General features: G+C 36.9%; 1 protein-coding gene across 1 annotated transcript in view; it reads right to left on the bottom strand.

Moving 5' to 3' along the window:
• LOC148956229 (uncharacterized) overlaps positions 1-18,781 on the bottom strand; it is a 56,993-nt gene extending 38,212 nt beyond the window's left edge. The window contains exon 1 of the mRNA XM_089099884.1: positions 18,633-18,781. The gene's annotated coding sequence lies outside the window, so the exon portion shown is untranslated. The remainder of the gene's footprint in view (positions 1-18,632) is intronic.
• Between the last annotated feature and the right edge of the window lie 624 nt (positions 18,782-19,405).

The raw sequence follows: 19,405 nt of genomic DNA, 5'->3' as shown, positions 1-19,405 counted from the left end.
TTGGATGTGTTTGGAGAAAAAGTGGGCGTCAGAGGGCGGTTAGTTACCCTCAAATCACTTTCGACTATTAAAAAGGGCACTAATTCTTTGAATTTCCAATTGAATGAGCCCTTTTTTCAAGTTTCCAGGAGACAGCTGTCTATAGAAACCTGGCTAGCCCCCAGGGCATAACTTATAACCATTGCCCTGAAGACTGTGGGGGGGAGTGTCCTGCTCAAAGGTATAATTTCCTGATTTTTAAACTGCGTGGAACAAAATGGCTATCTAAAAATTTTGATTGGATTTGTTTGCGGAAATAGTCGGCGTGGAAGGGGTGTTAGTTACCTTCCAATCACTTTCTATTAAAAACAGCACTAGCCACTTCAATTTCCAATCGAATGAGCCCTTTTTGAAGTTCTACGACGACGCGTTCTATAAAAACCTTATATGCACCAGGGCATAACTTACAACCCTTGCCCTGAGGGCTGCGGGGAGTGTCCTCCTCAAAAACAAAATTCTACCAGGAAATCCACACTGAACAAAATGGCTATCTAAAAATTTTGATTGGATGTGTTTGGAGAAAAGATGGACGAGAGAGGGGGGCTAGTTGCCCTAAAATCACTTTCGACAATTAAAAAGGGCACTAAATTTGAATTTTCCATCGAATGAGCCCTTTTTCAAGTTTCTAGGACAAAGATTTTGAATAAAAACTGATATACCCCAGGGCATAACTTATAACCCTTGCCCTGAAGACTGTGGGGGGAGTTTCCTGCTCAAAGGTATAATTTCCAGAACTTTAACTTGCGTGGAGCAAACGGGCTATCTCGAAATTTTGATTGGATGTGTTTTGGGAAATGGTGGGCGTGGAAAGGGTGTTATTTGCCTTCCAGTTACTTTCAACTATTAAAAAGAGCACTAGCCATTTCAATTTCTAATCGAGTGAGCCATTTTTGAAGTTTCTACGACAACGCGTTCTGTAAAAACTTTATATGCCCCCAGGGCATAGCTTACAACCCTTGCCCTAAGGGCTGTGAGGGGGTTGTCATCCTCAAAGACCTAATTTACAGAACTTAAAACTACGTTAAATAAAACGGCTATCTCAAAATTTTGATTGGATGTGTTTGGGGAAAAGGTGGGCGTGAGAGGGGGGTTAGTAGCCCTCCAATCACTTTCGACTATTAAAAAGGGCACAAGCCCTTTAAATTTGCAATCGAATGAGCGTTTTTTGAAGTTTCTACGACAACGCCTTCTATAAAAATCTTATCTGCCCCTAGGGCATAACGTACAACCCTTGCCCTGAAGGCTGTGGGGGAGTGTCCTCCTAAAAAAAATAATTTCTATGTGGAAGAAAACTACGCTGAACAAAATGGTTATCTCAAAATTTTGATCGGATGTGTTTGAGGGAATTGAGGGCGTGGGGGGCTAGTTACCCTCCAATCACTTTCGACTATTAAAAAGGGCACCAGCCCTTTGACTTTCCGATCGAATGAGCATTTTTTTAAGTTTCTACGACAACGCCTTCTATAAAAACCTAACATGCCCCAGGGCATAACTTACAACCCGTGCCCCAAGGGTTGTGGGGGAGTATGCTCCTCAAAAACATATTTTCTATTTGGAATTCAACTACGCTGAAAAAAATGGCTATCTCAAAATTTTGATTGGATGTGTTTGGGGGAATTATGAGCGAGGGGGGGGGGGGGGGCTAGTTGCCCTCCAATCACTTTCGACTATTAAAAAGGGCACTAGCCACTCCAATTTTCAATCGAATGAGCCATATTCGAAGTTTCTACAACAACTCCTTCGATACGAAATGCCCGGGTACGGAGGGGGAAAAAAATAATACATTGTGCCCACATCGTTCTTTACTTAGGCAGCTATAATAATCTTCAATGTAATAAATGTCAAATAATCTTTAAAGTAAAAACTGTCGAGTTTAATAGAAATTAAATAAATAAAAAACAAGTTTTTTTTAACTGAAAGCAAGGAGCGGCATTAAAACTTAAAACGAACAGAATTTATTCCGTATATGAAAGGGGCTGTCCCCTCCTCAACGGCTCGCTCTTTACTCTAAAGTTAAACTCTTTATCGCACGTTTTTTTAAACAATAAAAAACGTGAGCTTAAAGAGTGAGGCGTTGAGGAGGGGACAGCCCCTTTCATTTACGGAATAATTTCTGTTCGTTTTAAGTTTTAATGTCGCTTCTTACTTTCAGTTAAAAAACTTGTTTTATTTATTTAATTTTTGAACGTTTTTGAATTAATGCATGTTTTTAATTTGGCTCACCGTGCATGAATAATTAAGAGATTTTGCATATTCATTTTACTTTTATTTGGTTAAATGGCGTACTTGAAAGTTGTTTAATTTTATTTACGAACGTTTTTATTAGTAATAAATATACGTAACTTACGAATTAACTTACGTAACGAACTTCTATATTCATATATTTTAAATACGTATATTAGGGGGTTTGCTCCTTAGTCAATGCCTTGCTCTTTACGCTAAAGTTTGAATTTTGTTCCGATCATAGGCAGCGCGCCAGCGCTGCCTAAGTAAAGAACGATGTGGGCACAATGTGTTTTTTTTCTCCGTACCCGGGCACTTCGTAGCGAAGGAGTTGTAGAAACTTCGAAAAGGGCTCATTCGATTGGGAATTGGAGTGGCTAGTGCCTTTCTTAATAGTCGAAAGTGATTTGGGGCATATAAAGTTTATATAGAAAGTTGTTATAGAAATTTCAAAAAGGGCTCATTTGATTGGAAATTGAAATTGCCCTTTTTAATAGTCGAAAGTAAGTAGAGAGTAATTAACTCCCCTCTTACGCCCACTATTTCCTCAAAAAAAATTCAAAAACATTCAAAAAAAAGTTTAGAGATAGCCATTTTGTTCAAAGTAGTTGAAAGTTCTGAAAATGTATTTAAGGATGACAAACCCTCCAGAGCCCCAAGGAAAAATCATGTAAGTTCTGCCCTGGGGGCATATAAGGTTTTTATAGATAGTGTTGTCATAAAAATTCAAAAGGGGCTCATTCAATTGGAAATTGAGGGGGCTAGTGCCCTTTGTAATAGTCGAAAGTGATAGGAGGGTAACTACCCCCCTTCTGATGCACGCCCTTTCTCCAAATATATCAAATCAAACTTTTCGGATATCCATTTTGTTCAACGTAGTAGAAAGTTCTGGAAATTAGGTCGTTGAGAACACCCCCCCCCCCCAACACTTAGGGCAAGGGTTGTAAGTTATGCCCTGGGGCATATAAGATTTTTATTCAAAGTTTTGTCGCAGAAACTTCAAAAGGGCTCATTTGATTGGAAATTGAAATGGCTAGTGCCGTTTTTAATAGAAAGTGATTGGAGAGCGACTACCGCCCCTCTCACGCCCACCATTTCCCCAAACACATCCAATCAAAGTTTTCAGAGAGCCATATTGCTTAACGTAGCTGAAATTTCTCGAAATTTGGTTTTAAAGGATGACAACCACCCTAAAAGATCTTAAGATAAGGGCTGTATTTAATACCCTGGGGGCATATAAGGTGTTTATAGAAAGCGTTGTCGTTTCCAAAAGGGCTCATTCGATTGGGAATCGAAAGCTCTAGTGCCCTTTTTAATAGTCGAAAGTGATTGGAAGGTCTGACATTTTTATAGTACTGTATTATTTTTGTTGTTGGTGTTGTTTGGACGAGGGCACTTCGTATCGAAGGAGTTGTCGTGGGAACTTCGAAAAGGGCTCATTCGATTGAAAATAGGACTTCTTTCATTTAACCTTTGTTTAACCTTTGCTTGCTCTCTTTTCATAGGGCGAAGTGTTCCAACGAGTTAATATGCTCTTTTTTATGTTCACATACCAACAACTCAAGAGTCCTACAACCACTATGAGGATATTGAGTCGCTTATCGACATGGAAAGGCCCCAAAGAGTAGTGAACGCGATGAGGTTTCGAGTGTGGGATGAAAATGGAAGCGGGTTGGTAGTTTTATTTATTGAAAAATAAGAAGTAAATATAACTAAATTTAAATTAGTTTATTTAAATTAATAAAAGAAATTTGTTTTAAGAGGCAGGACGGGTAATGGTAACTTTAGAAAATATAATGCAGATTTAAAGGGGGGTAAAGGTGCGAAAGCACAAAGGTGTGCTTTCGTTTCAATACAGGCTTATAGTGTTTCAAGTATTCAGTCCTTGTCGCAGGGCATAAACCCGAGGCAAATCGAGGTGTTAGTAAGAGATATTTGGATGGTTCAGCAGTTAATGGGGGTAAGGAGGGGGCAGAATTTGCTAAAAATGATTTTAATTGTTTAAAGGGGCATTAATCCTGTAACACTAAAGGGGATTGACATTTTTGAGAGGGCAAATGAATATTTAAAGATTGGGGTCACAGTGTTGCAGCTTGATACAAAGTATGAAGAAGGGGGACTCAGTAATAAAAAAGGGGTAATATATTCCCCAATGGCACCCTCCATTGAATCACCAAAGTGATCGGGAGGGCTTCTTTACAAAATTACTAAAGACCATGATTAAATTGGACATTTTTTTCCCATTCCACATATTAGTCGGGTTTTAAGTGAGGGTAAACATTTTAATCAAAGAAAGACCTGTATTTCTGTCCAATGTGTTTGTCTAGATTTTATACAGAGTTAAAATTGAAAAATCATTTGAAACATTGTAAGCGTCATGGTTACCAGTCCGTTGAGACATTTTCGGGTGACAATGTCATTTTAAGGTTCAAACATTTTCAGAACACGCTCTTGCAGAGCGACAAGGTGGTATTACACATTGAAGCTGCACTCACGGATGTTGACGATCTATAAATTCGAATCATGTCAAAGAACAAGAAGCCATTGCAGTTGCTTTGCCCATGCGCGAAGAGCCTCAAGTAATACCAAGCAATTGTTAGATGTAGTTGAGAAACTCGATGGAGAAGATTGTGTAGGCACAGCTATGGTTACCCTTATTAAAAAGAGCTAATATGGAAATTTCTCTGCTGTGCAATACACATTATCCAATGACTCTATCACCAAAAGACTAGTTGGCTATTAAAAATAGGGATAAATGCAGAATTTGCAAGAAACAATTGTTGAGGGTAGTGGGGATGCAAATGTCCACGACCATGACCATTTGGGTGATTCTACTCAATCGGGGGGGGGTAAATTTCGAGGGGCTGTGCATAAATCTTGTAATGTAAATGTTGAGCAGCAATACTTTTTACCGGTTTACATGCACAATTCCAACTACGATTCATATTACCAGCGTTGGCAGATTTGCAGAAAGGTAAAGTTGTAGATGGACGGATGGTTCTTTTTCTTATAACACTCATACCCATATCATCTGAGAAGTTGTTAGTCTTAGAATTTAAATGAAAAATAATTGATAATGGTAATACGTGATTGAATAAAATCCGTTTCTTAGATTCCTATATTTTTTGTCCACAAATCTTTAAATCAATTGATTCAAGCACAAAAAAGTGATGATTGTAATAGTTTCCCCCTCATCAAACAGCACTTCCCAGATGATGAAATGAATGATTTAGTAATGTGTAAGGGCATATACCCGTACAAGTACTACAACTCCGCCTCGAGGCTACGTGAAGAAAAAATTACTGCCCATCGAAGTTTTATGATTTAATTTGCGATCGTTAATGCACCACTGCCGACTATGAATTAGCCAAGAAGGTTTGGGCTACGGGAGGGTGTAAAAATGGGTGGGATTATTGTAAAATTACCTGGCAAGTGATGTATTGACGTTGTTGGACATTGTCTGAAAAACACAAATAAAATTTACGAGGAATTTAGGTTGGATATAGGTATTAAATTTCAACTGCTCATCTGGTGAAGGATTTAATTCCAAAAATTAGTAATGCCAAAACAGGTCTGATAACCGACGTGGATCAGCACTTATTTGTATAGAGATCCGTGCGGAGAGGCTATGTTTTCCACGGGGATCGTATCCTTGACACCAATACGACTGGACAATGCACCGGTGAAAAGTCGAATGCGGTGTTCTTGGATATAAATTCCCTTTATCATTGGGCAATGTCTCACTTTTATTTGCTGTTTGAAAATTACCAATGGCTCGACAATCCTTCTGCTCCAAATTTCCCCAGCATTCATACTGTTGAGAAGAATGGCCCGGACATGGGTGTTTTTTCGAAATTGATAGTGAAACATTTTTGGAACGCCATGACTCGGTAAAGGACTTTGTTTTCCCGTGCATAAATACACCGGTGCCTAGGAACTCTTTGAGTCCCTATAATTTATCTTTGGTAGAGGGTGGGGGTATGCACTGAACTCCTTCATAAGAAAAGCTTATTTCCAACCTTGAACCGAAACAGAGCATTGTTGTACATCAAGTTCTTTTGCGGTGGGTGCTTGCCAACGGTTTCAAAGTTACAAAGATTCATAGAGCCCTCCAGTTCGATTAAAGCCTTATATGAAGACGTTTGTTGACACTTTTGTCGAAAAACTGTCTGAAGTAAAAACAAAAGTCGAAAAAGAGATCTTTAAACATATTTTGAATTCGGCCTTGGTCAAATGTGCGAGTGTGCACGATAGGAGTCAGTGTGACGTTGTGAGTAGTGCCACATTAGAAATTTCAAAAAAACTCATTTTGGAGTTTTATTACAATGGGTGTAAGCTCCAATGGCCGGGGGTGGGGCAAGTTCAGGTTTATTGCGGGGATACAGACTCGCCATTATTGAAAGTTAAAACTGATAATTTATTGCAAAATTTGGAAAATGGTACAGACATAAGCACCCGTATGGACTACACCAACTGGGACGTGTCTGTTTATCCGGATATAGTGAAGCACCAGGCCCCAAATCAATTATTAAAATTAAAATCCGAGACGAAGAGCGACTTTGTATCCCACGGTGTAGTTCCAGGTCCGAAGGTGTATTGTGTGCAAACGCGCAATGAAGATATCAAACAAATCTGCCAAGGGTTGCCGTCAAACTATGAAAAGGAAAATTTCAACATTAATGTTTATAGAAACTGTGTAGAAAATAATTTCGTTTCCAGAGGAAGGATCATGGCCATTCGCTCTTTAAAGTATAAAATTATACAGTTGGAGTCAAAAAAAATGTCATGTCAACCATAACCGACAAAGTCTATGTACGCGCGGACGGTTTGAGGGTACTACCACACGGTCACTACTTTACTTCATATCGAGTTGGTTGTGTAAATTACAGAAAACAACTCGGTCTGGAGAGAGCCCTATAGTTGGTGGGGGAGGGGGCCGTTTCTCCGTCTCCAGCTCAGCAGTGTAAATATGTAGTGCATTTATTTATGAATTAAAGAAAACCTGTATATTCTATTTTTTCAGTATTTATTCAACAGATTGAGGTTAGGTTCGGTTAGTTGCATTTTGACATTGGAGGAGTATGTATCAATTTTAAACACCATTCAGATAATTTCTTTGTGGACCATCAATGTCTGGCAAAACAACACTTTTACCAAAAATAATTCAAAATTGTGATAAAATGTTTCCAGAAAATGCGAAAAATATCTATTATTGCTATAGTGCATGGCAAGAGTCCTATGATAAAATAAAGAGTATCGCACCAAGCATAAAATTCATACGAGGACTTGACGTGTTTAATAGTATTGCACCAATCTCATGGTTGATTATTGATGATTTAGCTGACTCTATTGAAGAATGGTCTCAGGAGATGCTACAATTATTCACATTCCGGTCACATCATGGAAAAATTTCTCTAATTATTGTTCTCCATAATCTTTTTCATCAGAGTAAATGTATGACAACAAGTGCACTGAATTATACTTACTATACTTACTATCTATAGAGCTATAGATAATACCATACAAATCTACTGTACAAACATACAAATCTACCCTGGCGAACCAAAATTTTCAATCTCGGCGTACAATCAAGCTACAAATAAACCTTATGGATACATTCTATGGGACCATAGTCAAAACACACCCGAAGAATTACGCGTAGTCACTGATATTTTTGATAATGAAGTTATTGCATATCTACCCGTGAATAGTAAAAAAGGTCATTAGTTGCCAGTATGACGCTTAAGAAGCTACATGAAAACATTTATTTTCCACCCTAGTTAATTCAAAACTATGATTTAGGATAGCTTTATTTAAACTTGATATTGAAAATGAATTAATTAATCTCTTATCTGAACTTTGTTTAAATATAACGGCAGGCAATGTTCAACTGTCAAAAGGTTTTAGACAGTAGACAAAGCAACAACGTTCACGCCCTAGTCAGCAAAAAGAAAGGAAATAGTAAAAGAAAACGGCCTGTTCAAGCGGGTGGTAGTTTCTTTTCATTGTTTCTTTTCATTATTTCCAGGCTTGTAAAAACTATTCTCTACAAATGGCTAAACCCTATAAATGACTCCAACTGAACTTGCTCTTTCACCAAAAGAGCAATTGAAGTTAATCTTGATAAATTTACTAACAATGAAACAATTGCCGATGATGAAAGATTAATTTTGCTTCAAAATGCCTTTGACGTGTCAACGAGCATAAACCATATCGTGAAAAACCGGTCAAAGTAAGTGTAGTTGATCAACCTTCAGAGGCGTCATTTGGGGGTGGCAAGGGGGAAGGGGCAGTTGCCCCCTCAATAATGTGAAGAAAAAAAATTATACATCCCATGCCCTTTGACTATCCAGATATGGACACCTCTTGCCCTTCCAATTAAAATGCTGGAGATTCGCCCCTGTCAAACTTCTGATAGTACTGAAAGTTTTGAAACTTTAAATAGCCGAAAAAAGAAGAAGAAGATTTATTAACAAGTATTTTAGACTTATTACCCCCATCCTATCAGGGGTAAAGTAAAAGACTCTTGGCCTATCTCGCTGAAAATGAACAAATTGATGAGAAAAAGAATTAAGTTAAAATCCAGGGCAAACCTTACAATGTAATTTATTTGTTATCAGATTTGATTGCAAATCGTAAGACTTGAATCCTTTGATAGTCATTTACATACATTTTTTAGTCTTCAAATTTTCCCAAAAGACAGTAACCAGAAATTGACAAACGACTCCTGTAACAGTCCATTCCATAAATCAATTGTCGTGGTCCAAGAGTAGCAACATAGCAATCAATATCAGGACAAAGAAAAGAGTTCTATTAGCCATCTCACTGAATGGGTCGAAAACGACATGTAATCACGGCTAAACCTTTTGTTATTTCTAAAGGATCACCCAATTCACTTCTTAATGTTAGCTAACACAGTTCCAAATAAGAAGTGTTGACAGGAATGTATTAAAGGTGCTTTATATCGTAATGGTGAATGTGTTCACTGGAGGTTTTCTGTTCAAGAACACGTAGGAGAGGAACATTGGTAATACCGACTCTCGATCTCTCGACAAAGGATGCGTAAAGAAACATACAATTATCCGAGGAGAAGACGGGTGGATAGTCTTCGAAATTAACACGATTCATGCCACTAGTGCTTCCAGCACTTTTACCATTGATTATACTCTGTTTAAAACCAAGAACATCTCTCGGATTATCATTGAGAATAGTATTTTCAATGTCAATGGGTAAATTAATGTAGATCTTGTCCTCTTCCATTGAATAATTGAATTGAAATGCACCATTTTTACGAGCGGAAATTCTTCTATTGATAGCATGACACAAATTATTCATATTACCAAACTCCTTGTATGGTAAGGTCATATAGAGATATTCATATTAATTCATATTTTCTATCTGTTGATCGCTAACGAGGCCAATCATGTGGTCTAATTCTTATATCATATTTTCGATCCTTTCTTAGGGTATCATATGTATTTTTGAGAATACAATCTACAAGAGCAACTTCATACCTTCCCTCAAATTTAATGGCAGGGGAAAGTTTTGTCCAAAAATCCCTTGTTTCACTCAAATCATCATAGAGAGGGTCAGAAACATTGGACATAAACATCACATAAAAATACTTAGACATTATGAACGTCTTCAGCGACAATCCAGGAATCAAAATCAGAGTTGTATCCTAACCAGCGAACAAGCAACTGTCGTTTACCCTTGCGAGTTCGAGCCTTTGATACCTTTTCAATTTGATACATGTATGCAGAATGTTTGTTTTATTTTTTCTGTAATATAGAGGACAGTCATTTTTTGATATCTAGAGGTTAAGCAATGATCAGGAGACAAGGTAGGAACATGCTGAAAAAACAATTAGAGGAGGACAGAACATGGACAGGGAGTGTCTAACTTGAGGGCACACAAAGTAAGTACAAATCAACAAAGAATCGGAAGCAGGGCCACCAAATTTATTTACAAGCTTTAGGAGAGAGATAGATGCATTAGCTTCATGGATGATATTTTTAACACAGAGACCCAACTTTAAATGGGATAAAATTGTGGCACCAAGTAATTTAAGGAGGACATAGAAATTTCGGAAAGGACATGATTACAAAAATAGGACAGGGTTTTAAGGACACAAATTGGCATTACCATGGATTAAATAAAAAAAATGCTTCCACAAAATAAGTTTTTCAAAGAAAAGTAAAGAACTAAGAAATTAGCAAAAATAAAATCAAATAATCTACCAAGCGTGAAACTACCACAAATCAGCATCGATAAATAAATGAAACCCAAAACGAACAGAAATTACAATAAATAACCGAGTCAAACTCAACACGAGCAGAAATTAACATGAGTTGGGCGCAATACCTCTATGCCTTCCCAAGGCCAGAACATAATTTACACTTTAGTGAAAAAAATATAAATGTTTTTACTTTCATAACTTTAATAAATCAAATAATATTAACATTTTGATAACTAAATATCAGTATATGTATATTAAACTGACAATGCACATTCGTTTGTATTTTTTCAGTTAAGTGCAAATTTGGTTAAATTTTAAGAGCAGAAGCAGCCCCGAAAGTTCGAACATAATACCCTCAGTCGTTCTTGGGATACTGGTGGGATGCCTTATTGGGAATTAGCATTAACACAGTGAATTTTGATTTGATCTTATGGCAAAATTTATTTTTTAAACATAAAGTCAAATTGGAGGGTGGGCATGGGAGGGGATTAGTTTCCTTCCAATCACTTTCGACTTTTAAAAAGGGCATCAGCCATTTCTATTTTTAATCGAATGAGCCCTTTTCGAAGTTCCCACGACAACTTCTTTGATACAAAGTGCCCTGGTCTAAACAACAACAACAACAACAACAACAACAACAAAATAATAAATTATACCTGTATCGATCTTTACTATAAAAATGTCAAGCCTTCCAATCACTTTTGACAATTAAAAAGGGCAATAGGCCTTTTGATTTCCAATCGAATGAGCCCTTTTTGAGTTTCTACGACAACACTTCCTATAAATACCTTACATGCCCCCAGGGCATAAATTATAACTCTTACCCTAAGGGCTGTGAGGGTGGTTGTCAACCTCTAAAACCTAATTTCCAAAAATTTCAACTACGTTAAACAAAATGGCTATCTCAAAACTTTGATTGGATGTGTCTGGGAAAATGGTGGGCGTGAGAGGAGTGTTAGTCTTTCTCCAATCACTTTCAACTATTAAAAAAGGCACTAGCCCTTTCAATTTCCAATCAAATGAGCCCTTTTGAAGTTTCTATGACAACGCTTTGAATAAAGATCTTATATGTCCCCAGGGGATAACTTACATCCCTCGTCCTGAGGGCGGGTGGGGGGGGGTGTCATCCTCAAAGGCCTAATTTCCAGAACTGTCTACTAAGTTGAACAAAATGGCTATCTGAAAATTTTGATTGGATGTCTTTGGGAGAATGGTGGGTGTGAGAGGGGGGTTAGTTACCGTCCAATCAGTTTTAACTATTAAAAAGGGCACTATGCCTCTCAATTTTCAATTGAATGAACCCCTTCTGAAGTTTTTACAACAACTCTATCATTAAAAACCTTATATACCCCCAGGGCATAACTTACAACCTTAGCCCTGGGGACTCTCGGGGGTTTTGCCATCCTCAAATACATAATTTCCAGAACTGTCGACTACGTTGAACAAAATGGATATCTCTAAACTTTAATTGAATGTGTTTGGGGAAATGGTGGGCTCGAGAGGGGGGTTAATTACTCTCCACTCACTTTCGACTATTAAAAAGGGCAATTTCCATTAACAATCAAATGAGTCCCTTTTGAAATTTCTAAAACAACTTTCTATATAAACCTTATATGCCCCCAGAGCATAACTTACAACCCTTGCACTGAGGGTTCTGATGGGGTTATCATCCTATAAGACCAAATTTCCGGAACTTTCGACTACGTTGAACAAAATGGATATCTGAAAATTTTGATTGGATGAGTTTGGGGGACTGGTGGGCGTGAGAGGGGGTTTAGCTGCCCTTCAATCACTTTCGATTATTAAAAGGGCACTAACCCTTTCAATTGAGTGAGCCCTTTTTGATGTTTTTACAACATCGCTTTCTATAAAAACCTTACATGCTCCCAGGGCATAACTTACAACCCTTGCCCTGGGAATTTAGGGGGGATGGGTTGTCATCATTAAGGAGACCTAATTTTCACAACGTTCAAATGCGTTGAATAAAATTGATGTCTCAAAATTCTGATTGCATGTGGTTGTGGGAATGGTGGGCTTGAGAGGGGGGTTAGGTGCCCTCAAATCACTTTTGACTATTCAAAAGGGCACTAGCCCTTTGAATTTCCAATCGATTGAGCGCTTTTTCAAGTTTGTACAACAAAGATTTCAATAAAAATCTTATAAGCCCCCAGAGCATAACTTATATCCCTTGCCCTGAAGACTGTGGGGAGAATGTCCTGCTAAAAGGTATATTTCCTGAACTTTGAACTGCGTGGAACAAAATGGCTATCTAAAAATTTTGATTGGATATATTTGGGGAAATGGTGGGCATGGAAGGGGTGTTAGTTGCCTTCCAATTACTTCTGAATATTAAAAAGGGCACTAGCCTTTGAATTTCCAATCAAATGAGCCTTTTTTTAAATTTAAATCTGGAAATCAACTATGCTGAACAAAATGGCTATCTCACAATTTTGATTGGATGTGTTTGGGGGAATGATGGCGTGAGGGGGGGGGGCTAGTTGCCTTCCAATCACTTTTGAATATTAAAAAGGGCACTAGCCCTTTGAATTTCCAATCAAATGAGCCTTCTTTGAAGTTTCTGTAACAAAGCGTTCTATAAAAACCCTACATGCCTCCAGGGCATAACTCACAACCCTTACCCTGAAGGCTCTGGGGGAGTTTCCTCCTCAAAAAAATAATTTTTATCTGGGAATAAACTACACTGAACAAAATGGCTGTCTCTAAATTTTTATTGGTTATGTTTCGGAAAATTGTGGGTGTGGAAGGGGTATTAGTTGCCCTCCGATTACTTTCGACTATCAAGAAGGGCACAAGCAACTCCAATTTCCAATTTAATGAGCCCTTTTCAATGTTTCTACGACAACTTCTTCGATACAAAGTGCCCTGCTCTAAAGTAAAGAATAATAAATGATACATTATGCCAACATTGTTGTTATATGCCCCCAGGGCATAACTTAAAACCCTTGCCCTGAGGGTTGTGGGGGTTTGTCCTCCTCAAAAATATATATTCTATGTGAAAATCAACTACGCTGAACAAAATGGCTATCTCACAATTTTGATTGGATGTGTTTGGGGGAATGATGGGCGTTGGGTGGGGGGCTAGTTGCCCTCCAATCACTTTCGACTATTAAAAAGAGCAGTAGCCCTTTGAATTTCCAATCAAATGAGCCTGTTTTGAAGTTTCTACGACAATGCCTTCTATAAAAACCTTAAATGCCCCCAGGGCATAACTTAAAACCCTTGCCCCGAGGGTTGTGGGGGAGGGTCCTCCTCAAAAACATATTTTCTATCTGGAAATCAACTATGTTGAACAAAATGGCTATCTCAAAATTTTGACTAGATGTGTTGGGAATGATGGGCATGGGGGGGGGGCAGTTGCTCTCCAATCACTTTTGACTATTAAAAATGGCACAAGCCCTTTGAATTTCCAATCGAATGAGTCTTTTTTGAAGTTTTTACGACAACGCCTTCTATAAAAACCTTATATACCCCCAGGGCATAACTTATAACCCTTGCCCTGAGGGTTGCGGGGGAGTTTCCTCCTCAAACAAATAATTTCTATCTGGAAATCAGCTATGCTGAAGAAAATGGCTATCTCAAAATTTTGATTGGATGTGTTTGAGGGAATGATGGGCGTGGGAGGGGGGGGGGCTAGTTGCCATCCAGTCATTTATGACTATTAAAAAGGGCACTAGCCACTCCAATTTCCAATTGAATGAGCCCTTTTTGAAGTTTCTACAATAACTCCTTCAATACTAAGTGCCCTGGTATGGCAAAAGAAAAAAAAAGTAAAAAAATAATACATTGTGCCCACATCATTCTTTACTTAGGCATTGATTTAGATGAATTTACTCTAATGTCCAAGTTCAATACATCTTGTGCAATGCCATTGAGGATGCTCATAGGGTTACTCACTAAATCCCTATAGCAAGTTTCAATGACTTTTAGGTCACTGACAAATTTCCTTTTGTCATGAAATTCCTTAGCAAGGCTGTTAACCATGACTGAGAAAATGAGGGGGCCTATGAGAGTAACTTGAGGTACTCTATTGTGGACAGGGCAAGGACTGGAATAATGATTTGAGCATTCAACTACTTGTGATATATTCAATAAAAAGAGACAACCAATTTCACAAGAGAATAATTAATATTAAATTCAGTGACAAGTTATACAATTAATATACTATGATTTACAAGATCAAATGCTTTTTGGAAATCAATGAAAATTAAATTTAGCAAAGTATCAGGTTTTTTTTAAGAGGTTTTCCTGTGGTGTTGACAAGAAGACAAAGTAATAGGAAGTTGAAGTTGATTCAAGGGTCCTGAAATGCTTCAGGTTGGGAAGAGGTTGGAATTGTTCTGTAAACCAGCCTGCAAGGAATCCTTCATACAGTTTCAAAAATGTAGAAGCAAGAAAAATAGAGGGGATACCTCAAAAATCAGGGTTTTCCTCTTTCTTTTTAAGAGGATTATGAAACCCTGCTTCAAATTTGTAGAAACTGCCAGAATTTTTATCAGACTTAGTAATCTCATTAATATGTACAGACAAGGGCATTGAAAAGAAATCAATGAAGGCACTAATAAGGGAAATAGGGATATCTAGAGGAAAGATACTTGTTATCTTAGTCTCACAATTCATGTTTTTATCTCCAGAGGAGAAATAAAGGGTAGGGAACAGGGGAGATCATCAGTTGCTAATTTATAAGACAACACAGGAAGGTTTTGTACACTAGAAGCATGGAAACTGTTAAGAATATTGACAGTAGCTTCATGGGGGTTCAGGTAGGTTGAAATTTAGCTGATGAAGTCTCCTCAAACCCACCAATTAGCCTTTGAATACCAGTTGTTTTGTTTGTTTTTTTTCTGTTTTTTTTTTAATTTTAAACATTTCTTTCAACCTTATTTTTGAAGTATGACTGAGCAGCTCTGCAAAGCATTTTTTTAGTGTTTTTCATATTTCATTAGCTTCATACACTTAATTATTTCTGAACAGATTTAGTTTATTTTTAATTAGTGTCTTTACGGGTTGATTGATGTAGGGCTTATCCCTAGAGCAAAATTACTCATATTAGTAAGAATAGCCTAACCTCAATGGATGTAATTAGGCTACCTAGTTGTTTGAATTTCAATCATTGGCTTAACTTTAAAAGAAAAGCAAATTCAATCCACCTTAAGATTATTGGCATCCCCAACAAAAGAAAGTCCAGTGTTGGGATACTTCCAGCCCTTGTCTATAATTGCTGGATGAATCTATGTTTTTACATTAATTACTGGAGAAAGATTAAGACCCATTAAATTAAGATTTAATGAACATTTTGGTTTGGCAAGTAATAAAAGACAGCTATAGCAATAAATTTAAAGGGATAAAGGGTACCTTTGGCCTGATACTTAGCCAAAGGATTTCATCAGGCTCAGATATACTATAGAATGCAATTATTTTGGGGTAAGAATTTCTCTTAGTAAAAAACAAAAACTAAGTCCAAAAATCCCTTAATTTTTGCCAAGCTTGTCAAAACTTAAATTTAATGCTTTCTGCTGAAGAGCCATAACTCTACAGTGTTACTATTTTACCAATTTGATTTCTGTCCTATAAACAACATTATTTATTCAATCAAAATCAGTTACCTAAACTGTCATGTCCTTTATTAGGCCTATATTACATGAAATAACCATGAGACAAAAAATTTTGTTATTATTTTAGGTAGTTTACAAAAGTACTGCTTGCAAAAGATAATTTTATAACTTGTTCCTACTGCTACAGTCAAAATAATTTTGTTTCATTTACTAATGTTACCATAGACTAAAATTAATTTAGCCTACTTAAGTTGCTCTCATAGTTTGGTGTTATATTACACAAATTATGTTAAGATACAATTGGATGCTAAGGTACTACCTTTTCATTACCCTTATCTTATTTGCTTTGTAACTATCCAATAGATGGGGCTATACTAGGACTATATCCACCCCCCATTAGGGTGGAGTGGACAGATTTGGAGGCTAGGACAGATTTGTAAGGGTAAGGATTAGTTTATTTGTGAAGAGCGTTGCTAAGTATATCAATTGGTATGTTCATTTTTGGTAAGTTTGTAGTTGAGGTGCTTCTTGCTATTTTTGAAAAAAGTTGAGTTTTTAAACTTTCAGAAATGAATCCAGGACTAAAATCTACCCCAGAAATATGCTGTCAATGTACAATCTCTGCCCTTTCCTTATTTCTAGGGCTTAGACAATTCTATAGATGACAGGTTTATTGAGTCTATTCAGAGCCTATCTAAGTTTTGATGAAAATATTTGGGTTTTTGATGTCTCTTTTGTTGGCTCTAGTTTTTTAAAATTCAGCTCCATTATTATGGCAGGATTTGAAGCCATATCAAGGATTTCCTGCTAAATTTAAGAAACATATTTACAAATATTTAAAGCCTTATATATAAGGATTGAGCAAAGGTATGAGCCTCAAATACCTTTCATTGTGTTTAACTTCAGCAGTGAAACTCAAGGTTTCATTTTTATAGCAAAAAGATTTTAAAAGGCTATCAAAGGTATTTTGGCAGGATTTTAAGGCATATTTAGGCTTTCCTGCTAAATTCCAGGAATAAATTTACAAATCTCTAAAGCCTTATAAATGAGGACTGAGTAAAGGTTCAACTCCACTATACTCAATAGACTAACTGTGTGTCATTTCAGCAGTAGAAATATTGCTCAATGTTCCATTTTTATAACAAAAAGATTTTAAAAGACTATGCAAGGTCAGAATGTTCCATTTTGGAGGGCATTAAAAATTCTAGCCTACCTAGGCTATGTAAGGGAATCTATCCTGCTAAATTTGGGGCAGTTTATGTTACTGACCTATAAATAAGGTGAACATTTAACTCAATGCCTTCATTATATGCAGAATAGTTGTAGTTAACACATTTCAATTTCTGCTCCACTAAGCTTTACCCTCTCCTCCTTAGTTTATACATAAATATATAGCCAGAATTATAGGCCCTATATTTCTCAGGTTTTTTCTGGTTCTCAATTTTGTTACACTTGATTCAATTTAGCCTACCCATGAAACAGTTTGAACAAGAGTGATGCTAACAGCAGTATACAAGCAGCATCTAAAATATCAGAAGAAGTTATCAGCTTTGGGGGCCATAAAGGGGATAAAATTGAATTTCCAAGTAAAGCAATTACTATATTTAGAAAGAGCATAAAAAAGGCATCAAGTGGTAGGGTTACCTCATTTTTTGGTCAGTGATCCAATTATCTCTCTAGTCTATCCCTTGAGTGATCTACTAGGGAAGCCTATTGTAGCATGGGCACATGGAGGGGCCAGCTCCCCCCCTAGAAACTTCAAATTTACACTAGATATGGCCAAAAAAGCAGTTGAAAAAATGTACATGGCTAAAAAAGCAGTTGATAAAAGGTAGAAGGTTAAAAAAGCTGGAAATAAACAGCTGAAATTATGGAATAAAAATCAAACAAGAAGCAATTATCCATAATGTCTTGGAAATTTTTTTAGCTCTAATTGATGAAGATTAATGGGTAAATATTTACCAAATCATATTATTGAGTTTCAAATAAAGTGAATATACCATTCAATGCTTTTTTTATGCTGATTACAAATATGACAATCATTTCTATCTGAAATGAATTTTAGGCCCCCCCCCCCTATATGTCAATTCAGGATATATATTTGCACATATGGGGATGGGGGTTAGGTTAGGGGGGGCTCTGAAAATCATTTCTGATAGAAATGATTATTATAGGCTATTTGTAATCAGCATAAAAAAGGCACCAAATGGTGTATTCACTTTATTCCTAACTCAATAATAGATTTTTTAAATATTTACCAATTAATGCTGAAGCTTATGGATGAATTATTGTTTTTGGTGATTAGGCTATTTCCTACTTATTAATAAAGATTTCATAGCCTAGGTATGATAGAACTTGCTGACAATGTAAGGTTTTATGAACTGCCAATATAACTTCAGTTCCCCCACCCTTCATCGCGGAGTCGGCTGCTCCCCCCCCTTCTAGACAGGAAGCTACGTACGCCGATGTCTAGCAGCCTAGGCTAACCTATAAATCTTAGTAGCCTAGGCTATTAACTTATATCACAAGTTCATTCAGTGGAAGCAGCTGAAAATTACCTTTATTTAATATTTTCGTTCTGAAGAGTTATTGAATGAGCTATGAAAGTTGCCTTGGAGTTCGAAAATGTTGATGTTGTTGAAGGCCGACGTTCCTCGTTTTTATATCTCAAACTTGCTTTATTTTCGTATTTTGTGACAGTGTCATAAAAAAGCCGAAATTCTGAAAGACAAAATTGGGAGGCAATGCTTTCAAATTGCGATTCAGAAAAAAAATGATTTTTTATCAAACATTTCGTGTTTGAACCAAAGAGTATGGGAAACTATATGCAGTATTGAATTGAAGTTATCAAGTATTTTGCAGTAGGTTGCATCCAGACATGGCTAATTATAGACAGAGAATAGCCAAGACAGATAGTCCAAGTAATTGAGAGGCAAGTGTTTAAATGGCTGGGGCACGGGTAAACGGCAGGAGTATCCAAGACCCTCTTATTATAGTTTCCCATACTCTTTGGTCTGAACTGTAAATAAGGAGCAACTTGTGTTAATAGTACCTGAAATTTAAAAAAAAGGAGTTTGCATAATCATATTCACCAAAATGAAATCAGCTTTTCGTGATGCCTAAATATGTAAAGTTCGTTAAAGGTTCTATGAAAGCAAATTGAGTCTTCATAAGACAAAATTCTAAGGCCTTTTTAATTTAGAAAGTCAATAGTGTCGTGTTTCAAAGCTCAGGATTCTTGAAGTTATTAAGACTTCAGGTGAAATCAATTTCTTTAGGGCCCAGATAGACAAATAAGCAAGGCTTATTTTTTTAGTATTGATAAAAGTAT

Source organism: Artemia sp. Qi Xiang Cuo, chromosome 1, assembly GCF_049724085.1.
Source record: "Artemia sp. Qi Xiang Cuo chromosome 1, ASM4972408v1, whole genome shotgun sequence".
Classification (NCBI taxonomy): Eukaryota; Metazoa; Arthropoda; class Branchiopoda; order Anostraca; family Artemiidae; genus Artemia; species Artemia sp. Qi Xiang Cuo.
Note: the sequence above shows the minus strand (reverse complement) of the source record. Positions and strands in the feature narration are given on the sequence as shown.